Source organism: Lacerta agilis, chromosome 10, assembly GCF_009819535.1.
Source record: "Lacerta agilis isolate rLacAgi1 chromosome 10, rLacAgi1.pri, whole genome shotgun sequence".
Lineage (NCBI taxonomy): Eukaryota > Metazoa > Chordata > Lepidosauria > Squamata > Lacertidae > Lacerta > Lacerta agilis.
Window position 1 is genome coordinate 47,408,157 of NC_046321.1, and position 18,226 is coordinate 47,426,382.

General features: G+C 43.8%; 1 protein-coding gene across 1 annotated transcript in view; it reads right to left on the reverse strand.

Annotated features, from left to right (window-relative positions):
* The window catches only part of TMEM117 (transmembrane protein 117), a 206,146-nt gene that overhangs the window by 70,004 nt on the left and 117,916 nt on the right, over positions 1 to 18,226 (reverse strand). The window lies entirely within an intron of this gene.

Below are 18,226 nucleotides of genomic sequence, written 5' to 3' on the forward strand. Positions count from 1 at the left end.
CTTGTGCCCTCCATCTTTCCCAACACCAGGTTCTTTTCTAGGGAGTCTTCTCTTCTCATGAGGTGGCCAAAGTACTGGAGCCTCAACTTCAGGATCTGTCCTTCCAGTGAGCACGCAGGGCTGATTCCCCCCCCCCCCAATTTTTTAAATTGATTTTATGATATTAAGCACTTTACAATATCGTTAATTTTTATCCTCCCCCCCCCCCCACTGGGGAAAGCAAATTTTCACTCCCCTCTCTCACCGGGAAAGTCAATAAATATTTCGCATTTAACAACAATTAACATACTTAATATCATTCTATAGGCCAGATATTCTTCCTTTCCTCAAATTCATTTTCCCGTTGACTTCCTCAGCCCACCCCCTTTGAATTCATTATCTATCCTCTTTACAGTTTTCCAAATTCATAGACATATCTATTTTTACCCCAACATTACACTTTTCTTTCCATTTCCTTACCTTTTTTTAACAAAATCATATAAAACAAAAACCATTTTCCTCCTTGTTTTACCAATCCTATTTCCATTTAAACTAACTCCTTTTATATTCTATACCTCAGCTCCTAGCTTCTTCTGAAACTTTCCTAAATCCTTAGCAATTTCCCTTACTCCAACCTAATTTTATACTCCTAAATTTCTTCTTTTTGCACCCTTCCCTTCCTCCAGTCTCAATTTTTTTTGCTATTCTTCCCACCTCTATCCTCCTAATATTTTAACACACTTCATTAACGCCAAAATCCAGATCCAACCGTATTAACCACATATAGAGGGGGAAACAATCAAAGTATATCCTTTTTATCCCACTCCAACCCTCACAAGCTCCTGAACCCGACAATCAGTCAATGCTCTTTGCCGTTTTCTTCTCTTCTTTTGCAGTATGCTGTTTCTCAGATCATCATCTTTACTTGATACAATCCAAACTGTTTGCAATTCTCTTCCCCTCTTTTGCAATTTGCTGTTCTTTACATCCTCGTCTTTACAGATTCCTTCATCTGTGTCTTCATCTTTGCAAAACAGTCCTTCTGGGTTAGATTCCACACCACTCCTTCCTATTATTTGTTGTACACTGCTTAACGAAAAGTCTATAGCTGGTTTTATTTCTTTCACTTTTCCCTCCAATTCCTTAAGTTCCTCTGGGGCTGGCACTGTCATCTCCAAAGTCCGATTCGAGGCTCTCATAGTCTGTTCCATCTCTTATAGCAATTCCAAAGTCTTTTTTTAAAAAAAAGTATCAGACCATCTTTCCTTTGTCATTTTCAAGGTCAAAAAACAACTTTGTAGTCAAAACAATCCATTACACTGTAACACCAACCACCATAATGTCCAGATTTCTTGCTAAATCTTTCAAGACCTCAGAAAAAGGGTAACTCTTTTCCAAATCCAAATTTGCAGCAATTAAATCTTAGCTCTCTTCCCCCCTTTTTGGGGAAACAGTCACAGAAGTTTTTCTTCTTTTACGCAATTTTTGGCAACAGTCTTGGTTACACTGTTACACTGTTCCTTCTGTTTCAACTGTAAGGGACCAACCTCTGTAATTTTAAATCCCTTACTTCTTCCAAATTGTTTTCAATTGCTTTTTTTACTCACAGTTTGAATGGTTCCAGTCCAAATTTAACGGAGAAATTGAGTGCTCCTGGCAATCAGCAGTCACAGCTTCATGCAGCAAGGGTAGCTACTGGATCCACAGTGCTCCATCTCCCGCCTCCCTCACTCTCAGCAGCTCTTATTAGAGCTTACTGGGGAGCAGGGGAGACATAATGAGCACCCGCCGGATCACCATGCCCCCAGGATGCTCTTCCTGGGGTTCTTTGGGGGTCCGCAGCGCGGTTGCAGATTCCCCTCCCCCTTGCTGCGTCGGGGAATCTCGGAGCAAAATTCCCCTGACTGATCGCTATGGTGCCCAACCAGAAGTCTCAGGGCTGATTTCTTTAAGGATGGATAAGTTTGATCTTAATGTGAACCCCTTGTGCCTCCTTTAATTCCTCCTTGTCCATGCACCATTCTCCTCCAACTGCTGCCATCTCACACTTTCTTTTAAAAAAATATTTTAATTGATTTTCCAATATCGTTCCAATAACAGCCTCATTATAACAATGCAAATTAATTTTATCCAATTAATACAATTATTAAAACCAATTATTAATATACCAAATTATACAACTTAGCTATAAAGTGCTTGTTGTGACCTAGCGCTGTTGTCCAATTTTGAATGGATTACCGCTAGAGAAAGGGTTACTAGCCGCTGACCAATGAACTGGCAGAGTGAGCAGGCTTGATTACCATTTGACTGTCTGTGTCCACCAAGCACAGCGGCACAACAGAGGGGTGGCACCTAATCAACCGAGATCAAAAGGAATAGAAGCAATGGCTGAAAAATGGAATTCATTGAAAATGTGGGGTTTCCTTTCATGGTGCACCTATCGATTCCCTTGCTTTTGATCTCTGTAGAGATCAACATGGGTCCACTGTTGTAATTCTCTGAGAATGCTTCTCTGTGGAGAGAGGACTTTTTAAGTTCCCTGTTCTGCAGTCCTTTGAATTTTCCTACCACTGAGAGAATAATCCCTGTGCCTCTTTCACAAGAAAACTTTGGCCACATTTGCTTTCGCAGTGAAACTATAAAGCCCGCCATCCAGCTTAGAATGAGCAACTGCCGCTGCCTCCACATTTCTGCAGCTGTGTTATTTGGTTCCACCAGCATATTTCAGGGCCCGCTAAGTCTTGCCATGGAGGTTATATGCCATTGATCCTCATGTATGAACCAGATCTCTGTCTCTAAGGACAGGTTTTCAAAAAGCGTTTTAAAGTGCCTTTGACACGCAGGAAATTATGGAGCCATGTGTGTCCATGGAGTTGTGAATGCTTTCATGTCTTGCAACAGTAGTGTAAACTCAAACAGGAAACGGTGTAATGTGACACGAATACCAGTACGCCAATGTTTGCTCAAATTCTTGTTTATTGTTGTAACAGAAAAAGAATACAAAATACTTTTTAAAATGCTATACCATACTTTAGTTTCGTGGATTGCAGGGGGCTGGACCAGACGACCCTTGGGTCCCTTCCAACTCTACAGTTCTATGGTGAATGCACAATGAGATGTGACTTAAAAGGTTTGCTGCAACAGGCCCTAAGGAATGGCAAAATTCTTTGGATGTCATAGTGACTATAGTTCTATTGTTCTTCTCCTTAATTGCATGAACAAAGAAAGCAGAGAAGGGTGTTAAAGATTGATTCAAATGATCTGAAATATTCATAAAAACCCATCTAAAAATATAAAGATCTATGATACCACAATTCTAGGCAGTTACTATGGAAAAGAAGCCTAAGAAATCCAGATTCTGGATCCATCATTTAGGAAGAGAATAGCCCTCTTACAATCAATGTGCTAGTAGTACATGCAGTGTTATAGTAACTCAAAACCTCAAAGTGGGCTTTGATTCCCAACCACAGACTGCAACAGAAATGTCACAATTGGAGTTTGCATTGCTTCAGACTTTTGGAAGTCCATCTAAATTCAAGATGACTGATTTGCCGCATATGACCATGAAGACACACACAATTCTGTTCCAATCTAACTAGGAAGTGGCATCTAGAGAAATCTTGGCTTGGTACTCAAGACTGCAGTCCAAGCAAGTGAAGCCTGAGAGTCCTCCATACAGAAGACCATATGCCACCTGTGATCTACTTTCCATTATTAATGCCAGTGAAAATTAAGCAGAGCAAAAAAGAAACCCACACAATGTTTTCTTCTTAAAAAAAAATGTGGGGGATGAAAAAAGCTAGTATTAATTTTTAATCTGTATATTTAAACAGACCATCTGTTAATCAGCTCCCAATTTATGGTTATTTAAGAAAAAGGGGGAGAGGAATTAGAAACAAGAATCAATATTAGCCAATCCTATTTGATTGCCTCATCCTTAGAATGCTCAAAAGCCATAAGGTGAGAGAGAACTTGTTTTGAAATTGTAAATGAATGAGCATGAAATAGCCCACTCTTCTGGGCCAGAGTTCAGGGTTATAAACATGATGCTATGGCTGCAATCTGCTACATACTTCCTGGGAGTAAATCCTATTGAACTCAGTGAGACTTGTTTCTTATTTGACACGCATAGGATTGCATTCTTAAGTGTAAATGTTGAAAGCAACTCCTTTTGCAAAAAGAAGAAAGTGGAATTAACCTGCAGATAAATACGTCCATCTTTTCAGTTTTGAAATTCCAGTTGCTGGGTGATTATAAGGACTCCATGTTCTGTTGGACGTGGGGAAAACGTGTTCAAGTATCTGTAGCATTTAAGCATATATTAATAATGTAATGAACCAGGCATCTGTAGCTCATAAAGCACTCACTGTGTTATGAGATCTAAAGAGGCACGTCTGCTTTTATCTCAGATTGTCTGAGTCTAACTTCAGCTGACAGTGAACCTTAAACAATTTACACTGCCTTGATTCTCCTGTAGTCTCCCGCTGCCCTTAAGCTTAAAGAACAGTTTGGGGATAGGTTTCCACCATAACTGTCTGCCATCCAAAGCAATGCCCACTTGAATCTTCCCCACCAAGAACAATGCTGATAGGCAAGTTCAATGGCACTATCATTGCTGACTGAACTTAATTATAAAACATGGCAGGGGAAGAAAACTGAGTTAATGATGGTGGGCAAACCATGTAGCTGAAGAGTAAGGCTATTACCATGCCTGAAAGTTGAAGCTAACCATGGTTGCATGTATTTGGTAGCTATGGTATAACTTCTAGCTCACCATCTCCCAGAAATGTTCAGTGGCATACAGGGATGGTCAATCTGTCAGTTTTGGTTTCTCTAGGTTTCTCATCCCCCCCCCCCAGTCTCAAGTTCCATTCTCCACACCTCCACCTCACATTGCAATTTTTAAAATGTGTTTCAAATAAAATCACCAGCAAATTTTGAATATGCACCTTTGTCTGTGTGTGTGTGTGTGTGTGTGTGTGTGTGTGTTTCATTTTTCTACTATACACCTTTTTGCAAAATGCTTATCTCTAATACGATGCATTTTTTAGTCAATTCATGCATTTGCTATGCACCCTTCCCCCTAATATATGCATTCTTGTACACATGGCTGGCAAACTGCCCTGCAAAAATGGAAGAAGTGGAAATATCTAAGAATGGCTGTTTTTGTTCACATAGTGTTTTGGAAAGTGCAAATTAGGGAGGTGTGGCATTAAGTACAAACCTAATTGAATATCCCCTCCATCCATAGCAGCATATGAACATAGGAAGCTGCCTTAGGGACCATTAGTCCATCTACCCCAGTGCTGTCAACACTGACTGGCAGTGCCTTGCACAAAGCCTGCAACGTTCACTGAAGCCATTACTGCTTATTACCGGACGGCTACACGGGAAGTCCATGCAGCAAACTTTCAGTAGACCGCAAGATTATTGAGCTCCCTCTTTCCAAAAGCACCCCATTGTGCTGCCTAAGGAGATACCTCCACAACTTGGAGCAACTTCAGACGCAACAACCACTGCTGCGGCATGAGAAATAGCTATCAGAAAACAAAGCCCAAGTTCTGGTGCATGCTTGCAAGTCCTTGCACAGACCTGAAGGAGTCCTTGAGAGCATGACTTATTTCTACAGTGAAGGCATGACTAATAAATGCCACTGTCAAATACAGAACTGTGTGCACTGAGAACAAAGAATCCAGAAGTAGGAATGTCTCTATGCTTTCCCTTTGCTCTAAGAACACTTAGTATCAGCTGGATGGCTAGACCATTCAACAGCAATCAGTTAACCAAATTTCTTATTAATCCATACCATGCTTTGGAAGTTAATATTTCTGGCCTACGAGGAAGTATTTATAGCATTAAATAGCTCCTGGCACTTGAGAACACAGCTCTAGTTGACAGTCATACAGAAGCATCCCTTGATCTGCAGACCCTTTTGCAAAGTCCTCTGGGCCCAGGCAGCTAATGATATAGTTCACTCTGGGACAGAGAGAGAGAGAGTGTGTGTGTGTGTGTGTGTGTGTGAGAGAGAGAGAGAGAGAGAGAGAGAGAGAGAGAGAGAGAGAGAGAGAGCGCTGGCAGAAAAGGCTACAGATAGATTCAGATAATAAAACAGCCAGGCCACAGAAAATGCCCCTCCAACAATCAGCAGTATGTAATTTCTACTTCTACAGTGGTACCTTGGGTTTTCAAACACAATTCATTCTGGAAGACTGTTAGAGTTCTGAAACATTCGAAAACCAAAGAGTGGTCTGCAAATTTAATAGAGACAATTGAGAAAAATAACATACACACTCAGTGGAAGCTGTTCAACTTCTGAGGCACATTCAAAAACGGAATCATTTACTTCCGGGTTTACAGCGTTCAGGTTCCAAAACGTTTGTCAACGGAGACGTTCGAAAACCGAGGTACCTCTGTATTTGCATTTAGCAACTGAAAATCCCAGGAATAGACAATGTTTAAAATCCAGTAAGGCAATGTTGCTCTCTTGGATAGAGACACATGACTGTCCAAGACTTCCTAACCTAACACCCTCTCTCCCTCTTCAGCCACCAGGTTCTCTCTCAAAATTATACTCCCTCACAGTATTAGGGATTCACAGTGAAGGGAAGTGCTGTCTATGGTGCTGATGCCGTGACCTATGGAGAAGAAACCCATGTGCGTGTAAAATGTGGCAAGTGTCGGTATTCCAAAGTGCTTTTTAATTTTTAGAACAGCTTCGGTGTACTTCCATCAATGATGAACTAGAGGTCAGCAATGTTTTGCTTTGAAATTGCCTGGACATTTGATGTTTATCTCTTTGGGAAGAAATAAATTAATGCTTTGATTCAATGAGTGTAGCATTATAAAATCAGCTACAATTGGCAAGCTGAGAACTACAACCTGGAGCTGGGGTGGCAGGCCAGATCTGATCAGAGGGCTGGATCCAGAATTGCCTAACCCTTTGTGGGCTCACCTGCCCCTCAACCTCCTGACATGGTTTAGAGTTCAAATAGAAAAAGGCTTCCTTTGCATCCACAGCTTGAATTCAAGTCATTCTTCCTTTGCAGCCCCAGCCTGAATTGATTGAATCCAAGCTGCAGCTGCAAGGGAAACATTCCCCCCCCTTGCAGCTGGTGCTTTCTAAATTTAATGCATCTTACTGTCGTCATGCAGAGCAACAGAAAAAGGTGCCCATTTTTTTAAAAAAAAAATGTTAAATTTTGGCTGCAAAGAAAGAATCAGTGCGTTCCTGATCTTTCCTTTGCAAGCATCCTGAACCTTCCCAGGGCTGATGTCTTATAATGTCAGGCATGCGACTGGTGGGAATGGTCCACTCCATATGGCCAGGAGTTTCCCCAATTACTGCCCTAGAGAATGAGTGGTCTACAAACATTCATGACATTGTGCATTGGTACTATTTTGAATGGGGTGACTGAAGGTCATTGAAGAGAACTTGCACGATGGAACAACCACCCAGAAGTAAACCTGAATTCTCAAGAATTTACTTACGATTTTTGTTGTTGCTATTATATATTTAATTATACCCAGCCTTTTCCCCTGACGGGACTCAAGGCAGCTTACAGATTAAAACTTACTTACCAATTTATAATTAGATCCCACCTAGATCTAGGAACCCAAGGTTGCACAGATGTAGTTCTGAGATGGTCCACACGCAGTGTGCTCCTGATCTAGAACCCTTGTAAACTGCTTTGAGGTTCATGGAACAAGGTGAATTAGATGTCTTAGCTATCCAAAATACCTGTGGTCCTCCAAAGGTTGTTGTAGTACAATGCCTATTGTCCTTGGTCTTTGATCATGGTGGCTGAAGCTAATAAGAACTGGAGTCCAATAACATCTGGAGAGCCATAAGTTTCCCACTGGTATCTCAAAAGATGACAGTAGTGACTTGCCTTGAGCGTATTTCTGCAGTACAGCAGTGAAGACATTGATATTTTCCACTGGCACTGCCCAACTCAGTCTATGGTACACTGGCATAAGTGTAATACTCTTACAAATGAGCAAATCTCATCATGCGACATTTTTAGACACAAGTCACTGGTGATTGTACTCTCATAAAAAACAAGGCTGTGAAGTGATGCTAAAGGCATTCCATTTCTGGATGAAAAGTTTATATAAGCAGGCAGGTCCTGAAAAATAATTTTTAAAAATAAAATCTGACCCATAGCCTTAGTAGGACAGATGATGTTATATACTGAAATATTTACGTAAGGTTGTTCTCAAGTTGTTTGACACTGGGCTATTGTTAGCATATATATTTTGGGGGGGGGGACAACACTTAACAACAGAGGTGTAGCCTTTAAAAAATTAACTCACTCCTCTTAGTATTATTGATCCCTATGCAAGCTCTACTGATATAATTACAGTCTACAAAAGCAGCAGGGCTTGCTTGGTGGATTGTGCCCTCAGTTCCAGGAATACACTGAATTGTAATAAGCATTTGCAAGAAGCAAGTTTATTGCTGGTTGAATTTTATTCAATTTTCAAAGTGTTGTCTCCAAGGCACTTTCTGGAAATTACTTATTATACATGCTAGAAGGATGCAATCTGCTACTGAATGATCAATTATTTCAATTGTATGCTTTAAAAGAATGATATTCAAGTAGGGGATATTATTCAAGAGTAGAAAAAGATAGGGAATATTCTGCCCACACACCCAAACTATCAAACAGCTGATCTTTTTCATCTCGGAGCTCAAGCATTTATTTTAAGTCCTATCATCAGATCAATGTCAGGTCACTCGCAGTTAAATTGGCTGACACCGTGGTAGTCATTAAAGAGATGCATTCAGTAAAGAAAAAAATCCAATTACCTTTTGCATTACAGGAATCAAATTCATTTTCTGATGTTCATGAAGGACAGTCATTTGTGGATGCTGGTACATCAAAGGAAGTACTTGACATTGTCACAACATACCTAACAATAACATGGTCTTGTTTGGACTAAAAGGATGTGATCATTGTCATTCCAACAATTCGTTCTGGCTTCTACCACTATGTGCGTTTTGGGGGACGGGTGAAACCACACTTTTAAACGTGGTAATTTAGTTAATTAGCAATAAGTAGGCACCTATAACAGAAACTTTTTGTTCAACCTACAACTGCTATTCACATAATATTCTTTATCATTATATTCCTTCACAATGAAATATATTATCCTTTACTCTTCTCATTCTGCTTGTTCAGGTTTTTCCCCACAGTGCATAGGGCAGTATCCAACTTTCTTGTTCTGTCAGCACAAGGATTTATGCTTGTGCAATGGGACTCCCCCCCATCTTCTCTCCCCATGCCCTCCCAATATCGCCAGAACAGATTTAGGAGGTGCACAGAGGGAGGGGGGGAGTTTTATTTAACAAGAGCAAACTCTTGTACAGATGGGACCATTACTTAACACTACCTTGAATACTAGCCAAAAGCTAGCACTTCATTGGACCTCTTCTTCGCCTTTGTCCTGCTCAGCTTTCATCATCAAAAAAGTAAACAAATTCTGTTTTGTTTTTTCATGTGAATTTGTTCAATTGCACCCATTAATCTAGAGACGTGTGTGTGCGTTCGTGCGCATGCTAAATTATTTTAGAAAACAAATGTAAAACAACCTCTCTGTACCAGGATCAAGTTCATCATCAAATCCTTTACCCTCTTTTGCAGCACAAAGAACCTATTCTTTTTACAGTACAGTTAGGTGTGATTGTGCAGGATCAGTACTTGATGGTTTTTAAAAATAACATTAAAAAATCCTTGATGGCAGGAAAAGGTAAAAAGCAGATATATAATGCAGGAAATGTGGAAATTAGCTCCAAAGCAGTGAGAGACACGGCACAGGGTGAATGAACTGGGTCAAGATTGCTGGTTCAGATGTACCCCAGTCATATATCTCAGAAATCTTGTGATCTGTTTAGTAAACAGTCTTCTGTGTTTGATCTGACTAGGAAACGGTGGAGCCTATAACGCAGGGGGTTTGCAATCTGATGTACAAGATAATACTTTCAACTGGCAGGAATAATCGTTACATATATGGCATGATCAAGAGAGAGAAAAGAGGAGATCAGATATTGTTTTCTCGTAAAGCTTGGAAATGTCACTGCACTAATTGTGTTAGCTTATAATGGCTCAATGCCATATATATATATTCTTAGGCTCCCTTTGTGCATAACTATGATCTATCAGAGGAAACAGAGTACTTCAAAATTACACAGCGCACGTTGATTCATGTTTGTTGTTCTTGAAAGGCACAAAGGGCACAGTCAAATCTGTACTCAGTGAAAATAGAAAATTAGCATTTCATGCACTTCCACGAAGGACCACAACATCTATTTTTCAAAACACACTCTACAAAGGCAATCTAAAATTCTTCAACAGGTCATTGCTCTTTCTCGTTAGGAAAAGCTTAAAATACAGTAATTTGTTATCAGTACAGGTTTTGTAGGAGGTCCCACATAATCAACTATTTCCTAGGAAGTGGATTCTAGTATACATTACAGAGTCTGTTCTCTCCGTGGTTATGATGGAGTATGTATTATCGAATGCTCCAGCTTTGTAGGATTATAAAAGATATCATAGGATAACACCATAATATTATGAAGCTGTTTTTGTAGTGGTTGATCATAGGTTGTATGACAAAAGTCATACATTGCGTTGACAAATGTCTCCTTGATCCAGCTTCTGTCAGTGGAACAGCGAGGGAGGAAATTCCAGAAATCCCCCCTTCTCTCTGTGCTCTTCCCAAATAGAGGGTTAGGAAGCCCTTCAGAACACTATGGGAAGTTCACAGGGTCTGCTAGCGATAGGGAAACTGGTCTCTCTTCCTATTCTAGTGGGATCAAATAGGTTTTTAACAGCAGAGAGCCACTGTGTTCTATGTACCAGTGTATTATATACAATTCCCTGAATTCCCACTTGTGATGGATTTCAGGAAGTGGGAATTCTGTAACCACGCAGCAAACTGGATGTCAGGTTGTGAATAACTATACTCCCAAAGACAACTTATATTGGCAATCCAACCACGACTCTTTACTGAGCACCCCCTTCTTATGATAGCAGCCCAAGTTGTTCAGGTTGAGAACCAATCTGGTCGGATGGGATGAATGTTAGATTTCAACATGGGAAACACTGGATTAAAACCCACCTCATCTGAGTTGCGTTATAAACACTCCTACAAATTTCTTGCCTACAATGTTAGTCACAATGCCTTTTTGTTGCCTGCTTACATGAATTAAGTTGCTGGCTACTCATTAAAATGTGCCTTTGCCTTATAGATAGATATTCACAGAATGACCTACAATTAAGCTATGTATTTAAAGAAGTCCAGCTTCTCAGAAAAAAGAAACAGGGTTTTCTTCCCCCAGACTGCCACGCAGTCAGATTTTTATTAGATTTGCTGCTTGTAATTTCTAGACAGTTATTACTATTCCTGTGTTCATAGCAGATATGTACAATCTTTGCTTTACAGCTGCTCTTGTTTGTCATCTCAGCTTACTTGATTAAGTTTTTTTAATCAGTGTTTTGCATAGGATTGTGCACCTTCTGTTGGAAATCATGCTTGGCTGGTATTTAGTAAAACCAATTGACTGATGTTTTATCTAGGCATGCCCTTTCCTGATCCTACCTCTTAGAATCAACAGTCTTTAACACTGACTTTTCTTTATTTACTGTGCTATAATATAGACCTGACAGTCATTTTTAAATCTTTCCATAATGATGTTGGTAAGCAGCTCCTGATGATGCCATTAAGCTGTTTACATCTAGCATTTAGCTTAATGCCTTAGAGAATTGCAGGATTTGACTGCCTTTTTAAAAACTTGTCTTTCAGCCTGATTCAATGAGCGCAGGGATATTTAGGTTTGGGTAGAAAATTGCCTGCAAAGCAAGGCAAAGTCACGTGTGGCACTGAATTGCCATTATAATGTTGACACATCCATTTTGGGACATTATGATGGGTTAGCACAATGCAGTGGTGCTCTCATGTTGAGTGTGTGGTAGCACACAACACTGTTACTTAGAGGGAAAATATTGCCATAAATATTTTCAAAGTGCCTTTAATTTATCATTGCAGGGTGGTGTGCAACAACATTAAAATCACATACAATATAGAAAGGAGTGGATAACTTTTTGTGGACACACTGTCCCACAGCAATCTCCAAGCTTCACGTGCATCAAAGTGTTTGTGGTGGAAATATAAAAGTGCTCATGGCTAGGACTGGGTGATTGTCAGGCGCCAGAGAATCCAACCTCCCAGGGTAGGTTGCCAGGAATGGATAAGACAAGAAAAGTTCTTACCAATGCTTTTTATTCAATATTCACAGAGAGAGGCTTGGAAATCTATCTATCTATCTATCTATCTCTCTCTATCTATCTATCATCTATCCTGCTTTATATTTTTAATAAAAACCTCAAAGCGGTGTACAGCAGCTTAGAAATGCTTAGAAATACAGCCTCTTGTAACAATGGGGTTGCTCCAAGTGAAACCCCACCCCTTCCATCTCTCCCACTTCCTCATGAGTCATCGCTACGGGTGCTGGAAAGTGCCTTTTGCCTTTGAGATCTCTGCTCTCCTATTTTCAATGCCAGCCGTGTTCTGGGAGGGGGTGGGTCTGGAATGCTTTCTAAAGACACTGAGTCTGTCAGCTGTCTTCCCCCTGGTGCTTCTTCTGCTTCTGCTTCTTCCTCCTCCTCCTCTCCCATTATTTCCCAGCTTTTCTCCTCATCTGCCTCTGATCTGTAACCTCCCTCAACCCCCTGTTGTAATTCTGAACTGTCTCCTTCTTCTCTGGAAGGGTCAGGCTGGGGAGGCGGTTCCTTTGCCCATTCCTCCTCTGCCCAGTCCCTGACAGCAATGTATCGATACATCGTCCAGAACCAGTCTGAGGGTCAGATTGCAATGGCATTTTGACCCAGCAGTATATCATAGGTGGGCCTTGCTGGCCAGCCGCACCTTAGTGACTGGCTGCTTCCTTCCTCCTTGCACCGGGCACTGGTGGCTGCAGGGGCGCCTACACCCCGGTGCCTTGTGGGGCCAGAGCCATTGCTCCTTCCTTTTTGACACCTTTAGGCACCAGGCAAAAATGTTCCATTTTAGCTAGACTTTTGGTTCAGATGTTATTGGGTTGTTGTTTTTATTTTGATTATATATATATATTGTGGTTTTAGATTTAGATTTTGTTCTGTGAACTGCCCTGAGACCTCCAAGTATAGGGCGGAATATAAATTGTAATAATAATAATAATAATAATAATAATAATGTATCACTATATTGCAATGTTTAGCCGATGATGAATCACAGTGTTGAAAACCTGATATCACCCAGCCCTACTCATGGCCAGAGTGCAAAAGTGGATGCGACCAAAATGTTATTTCCCCCCTCCCAAAGGATAACTGAGGGCTCTTGGGGGCACAAAACCTTTTTGGAATCACCAAATTTCATCAGCAAAGCTTCGTGAGTCACAAAAAACCCAATGGCACCATGGGGGGAGAGTTATAGAAGCAATCCATAAATGTATCTATGCTATTTAAAAAAAAAAGCATTGGAAGGGGCTCGATGGGGAACTACACTTCATGGAGAGCCAGCGTGGTGTAGTGGTTAAGAGTGGTAGACTCGTAATCTGGGGGACCGGGTTCGTGTCTCCGCTCCTCCATGTGCAGCTGCTGGGTGACCTTGGGCGAGTCACACTTCTTTGAAGTCTCTCAGCCCCACTCACCTCACAGAGTGTTTGTTGTGGGGGAGGAAGGGAAAGGAGAATGTTAGCCGCTTTGAGACTCCTTTGGGTAGTGAAAAGCGGGATATCAAATCCAAACTCTTCTTCTTCTTCTTCTTCATATAAAACCACAAACAGTAGTGTGCCTGTCACGGAGACAAGCCTGGATCGGGAAGGGAGTGTGGGAGGAGGAACAGTGAGGGAAACGGGCTATCGAGAACCGATCCCATTAATCTCAACAGATACGTCCGATGACGACAGCCCTCTCTTAGAATTATCGCCAGAAGAAAGGGGGAGTGCTGATGTCAGTAATAAGCAGGGGGGGGAAAGCAAAAGAGGGCGGAAGAAGTTTTCTCGTCACTTCCGAAACACCCGGAGATTATTGTGCTGGAAAAGGCGGGAACCGGAAGAAAGCAGTTGAGATGTTTGTAGCCAAAGTATGCAGACACGCTTTGTAGCTCTGTAAATAATTAGGGCAATAAAATGCTTTGAAAACCGAGAAACGTCCCGGCTGCTGCCTCATAGCAACTCCAAAGGCAAGGTTGCCATGACAACACATCTCAACTCTTCTGCGTTGCTGTGAGGCGTTTGAAAGGGAGAGAGATGGATGCAGTCCAACAGCAGTTGCAAGCGGCGAGAGCCAGCTGGGAGATTGAAGCCAAGAAGGCGATTGAGAAGGTTCGGGAGGAACAGGGAGCCAGGATTGCTGATTTGCAAGAGATAAATAAGCGTTCTGAGCTTAGAGCTGCCAAACTGGAGGAAGATTTACGAGACCTTAGTATTCGGCGGGACGAAGCGCGCAAAACAGGTGGAGGAGGGGCCACAGCAGTCGTGACTCAGAGGCAACAGCTTGCATCCGTGAGTAAGTTTGATGGGGACCCCAGGGGATATTTGGGGTTCAGGACTGAGGTGGACTATGCCCTGAGGATGCGAGGGAAGGACTTTGAGACTGATGCGGAGAAGGTGGCCTTTATTATTTCGCACTTGACGGGGTCAGCGAGAGAATGGGTACGCCCACTTTTGGCAAGTAACAACCCAGCGCTGGGGAATCTTCAGGATTTCTTGGATGCCATGGCGGCTCATTACACAAGTGACATTGATCAAGAGATTACTAAGCAGGAACTCATGAGCCTCAGGCAAGGGAAAGGGACTGTGAGAGATTATGTGGCGAAATTCACCCTTCTCTGCCATAAACTGGGATGGGAGATTTTAGCCCCTCAAACTGAAGCGCTTTTCCAGCAGGGGCTGAACCCGGAAATTCTGGATGAAATAAGCAGGGGGCCGAGGCCTAAAGACACGGATGCCTATATTAAACTGGCTCTGCAAGTGGGGGTTCGGCAGGAACTAAGGGCATGGGAAGGGCGGAGTGTGCCCGGCAGTAAGACATTCAATGCTTACAGGCAGACTTCCCAGGGTGTTCAGCCGGTTCAGGGCAACAAGCAGCACCTGCCCCCCGAAGAGCCAATGGAAATCGGTCGTTTGGACACGAGGGAAGGCCCCAAAGAAAAGCCTCGCAGGGAGCTGCTGGGCAGGGGGGAGAAAGAGACGCGCAAATGCTTTGTGTGTGACAAGCCGGGGCACCTAGCGCGGAATTGTACGCAAAAGCGAGTGTGGCAAGGCATGGCAGCGGCGGCGGGGCAAGAGGCAAGAGGGGGGGCACAGGAGCAGGGAAACGCCAACGCCTGGTTGGAAACAAGAGAGGGGAAGACCAACCAGGCGGAACGCAAGTAAACCCCCCACAACGGCAGAGTGCAGTGGTTCCAAGGGAGCCCAGGCCGGGAATTGTGCTGATGGTACGGCTGGAATTGCCAAATGGGTATCCCCTCGAGGTAGAAGCGTTACTAGATTCGGGCAGCTCTGCCTCTTTCATGTCCGAAAGTTTCGCCAAAGCCCACCAGATCCATTTGTTGCCTCTGGACTTTCCGCTGATGGTGACCACAATTGATGGGAGAGAGCTGCTGGGGGGCCAAGTGAGGCTTCAGACACCGCCCATGAGGATGAGCGTCTCGAGGCATCAGGAAGTGATTGCTTTCAATGTCACACACCTGTCGGGGGCGCCGATCATATTGGGCATGAGTTGGTTAGATCTTCACGATCCGGTCGTGGCCTGGCACCAGAGGTCGCTCACCTTTGGATCTTCGCATTGCACGGAGAATTGTCTGATGGAGGAGGGATCGTCGGAGACAGGGGGCAGGATCGCCACAGTACGGTTGGAAGATTCCAGGGGAATTCCGCCACAGTACGAAGAATTCAAGGACGTGTTCAGTGAAAAGGAAGCTAACAAACTGCCCCCCCATAGGCCGTATGATTGTCAAATTGAGTTGCTGCCGGGGGCAAAGTTGCCTGCAGGAAAGTTGTATTCCATGTCGGAGCAGGAGTTGCAGGAGCTGCAGGAATTCCTCACACTGAACTTGCAAAGGGGGTTCATACGAGAATCCAAAGCGGTAGGAGGGAGCCCCAACTTCTTCGTGGACAAGAAAGGCACGGCGCAAAAACGCCTTATATGTGACTACAGGATTTTGAATTCGCGAACGAAACCAACTGCCTTTCCGATGCCCAGGATCGACGACTTGTTGGCGGCAGTGCGAAAAGGGAAGATTTTTACGAAGTTGGACTTACGAGGAGCTTACAACCTCATAAGAATCAGAGAAGGAGATGAGTGGAAAACAGCCATGTTTACCCCGTTTGGCACCTACGAATACACAGTGATGCCATTTGGATTACAGGCCGGCTCCCACACCTTTCAAGCCTTTATGCACTATGTGCTGGGGCCTTTGTTGTACCGGAGCTGTGTATGTTTTTTGGACGATATCTTGATTTATTCGGACAATGAGCAGCAGCATGAGCAGCATGTCAGACAGGTGTTGCAGAAATTGAAACAGCATCATCTGTATGCGAAGCTGGAGAAATGCCAATTTCATGTCCAGCAAGTGGACTTTCTGGGGTACAGGGTGTCGGACAAAGGCCTGGCAATGGACGGGGAGAAGGTCAAGGCAGTGTTGGATTGGAAAACACCCAAGACCAGAAAAGATGTACAACGCTTCATTGGGTTCAGCAATTTCTACCGCAAGTTCATCAGGAATTTTGCGCAGCTTACTAGCCCGATAACCGCCACGTTGAGTACTAAGAAGAAATTTCAGTGGACTCCAGAGGCGCAGGAGGCTTTTGAGCAGTTACGCAAGGTATTCGCCTCGGAGGAACAGCTGTTGCACCTCGACACGGAGCGGCCCATACGCATGGAGACTGATGTGTCGGACAGGGCGGTAGGAGCGGTACTGCTGCAACAGGATGCAGCAGGCGACTGGCGACCCTGTGCGTTCTTCTCGAGAAAGCTCAGTAAATCGGAACGCAACTACACCATCTGGGACAAGGAGCTGTTGGCCATTGTAGCGGCGCTCAAAAAATGGAGGCATTTCCTTATCGGAGCCAGTCACCAGATCCAGATCTACACGGATCACAAGAATCTGGAGTACTGGAGAACCGCCAGAGTGCTCAACCAGAGACAGCTAAGATGGGCGGAATTTTTTGCAGACTTTGATTTCAGGATACATTATGTCCCGGGGGGCAAGAATGCGAGGGCGGACGCCTTGTCTCGCAAGCCGCAGTACCTAGAGGACGAAGGAGTGCCGGAGGAGAAACATGTGATGCCACCCAGCCGATGGCAGTGCGCTGGAGCCAGGGATCAAGAGTCTCTCATACGACGTCTAACTAGGGAAGATGCGTTTGCGCAGCAGAAATTCAGAGACCTTCAACAAGGTACAGGGGTGGAAGACGGCTTCTTAGCCAAGGATGAACTGTTGTTCTACAAGGGAGCATTATATGTCCCGGGAGATCAGTTGAGGGCGAAGGTTCTCAAGCAACTGCACGATAGTCATTCGGCAGGGCACCCGGGACAGCGAAAGACCTTGCAGTTGGTCACCAGGGATTTCTGGTGGCCAGGGGTGCAGGAGGACGTCAAAGGCTACGTGCAAGCTTGTGATTTGTGTCAACGGGTCAAAAGTGACAATAGACCTCCTGCAGGACTGCTGCATCCCATGCCCACCCCGGGGAGGCCATGGGAGATGGTGTCTATTGACTTTCTCACAGATCTGCCGGCGTCTAAAGGCAAGACGGCAGTGCTGATCGTAGTGGACATGCTCACCAAGATGTGCCATTTTGTGGCTTGTCCAAGGGCGGTGTCGGCAGAGGAGACCGCCAGGTTGTTTGTAGACCATGTCTTCAAGCTGCATGGAGTACCCTCGAGGGTCGTGAGCGACAGAGGCCGCCAATTTACGTCGCGGTTCTGGCGCAAGCTCATGGAGCTCCTGGGCGTGGAACTCAACTTGTCGACGGCCAGGCACCCGCAAACGAATGGACAGGCAGAGAGGGCCAACGCTATTCTGCAGCAGTACCTACGTTGCTACGTTAGCCAACGACAGACGGACTGGCCAAAGTTCCTAGCCTTAGCGGAATTTGCCTATAATAACTCAGTTAATGTTTCCACAGGGATGACACCCTTTCTTGTGAACTATGGAGGACATCCGAAGTCGTTCCCGAGGGGAGAGGATCGGGGCCCGAGCG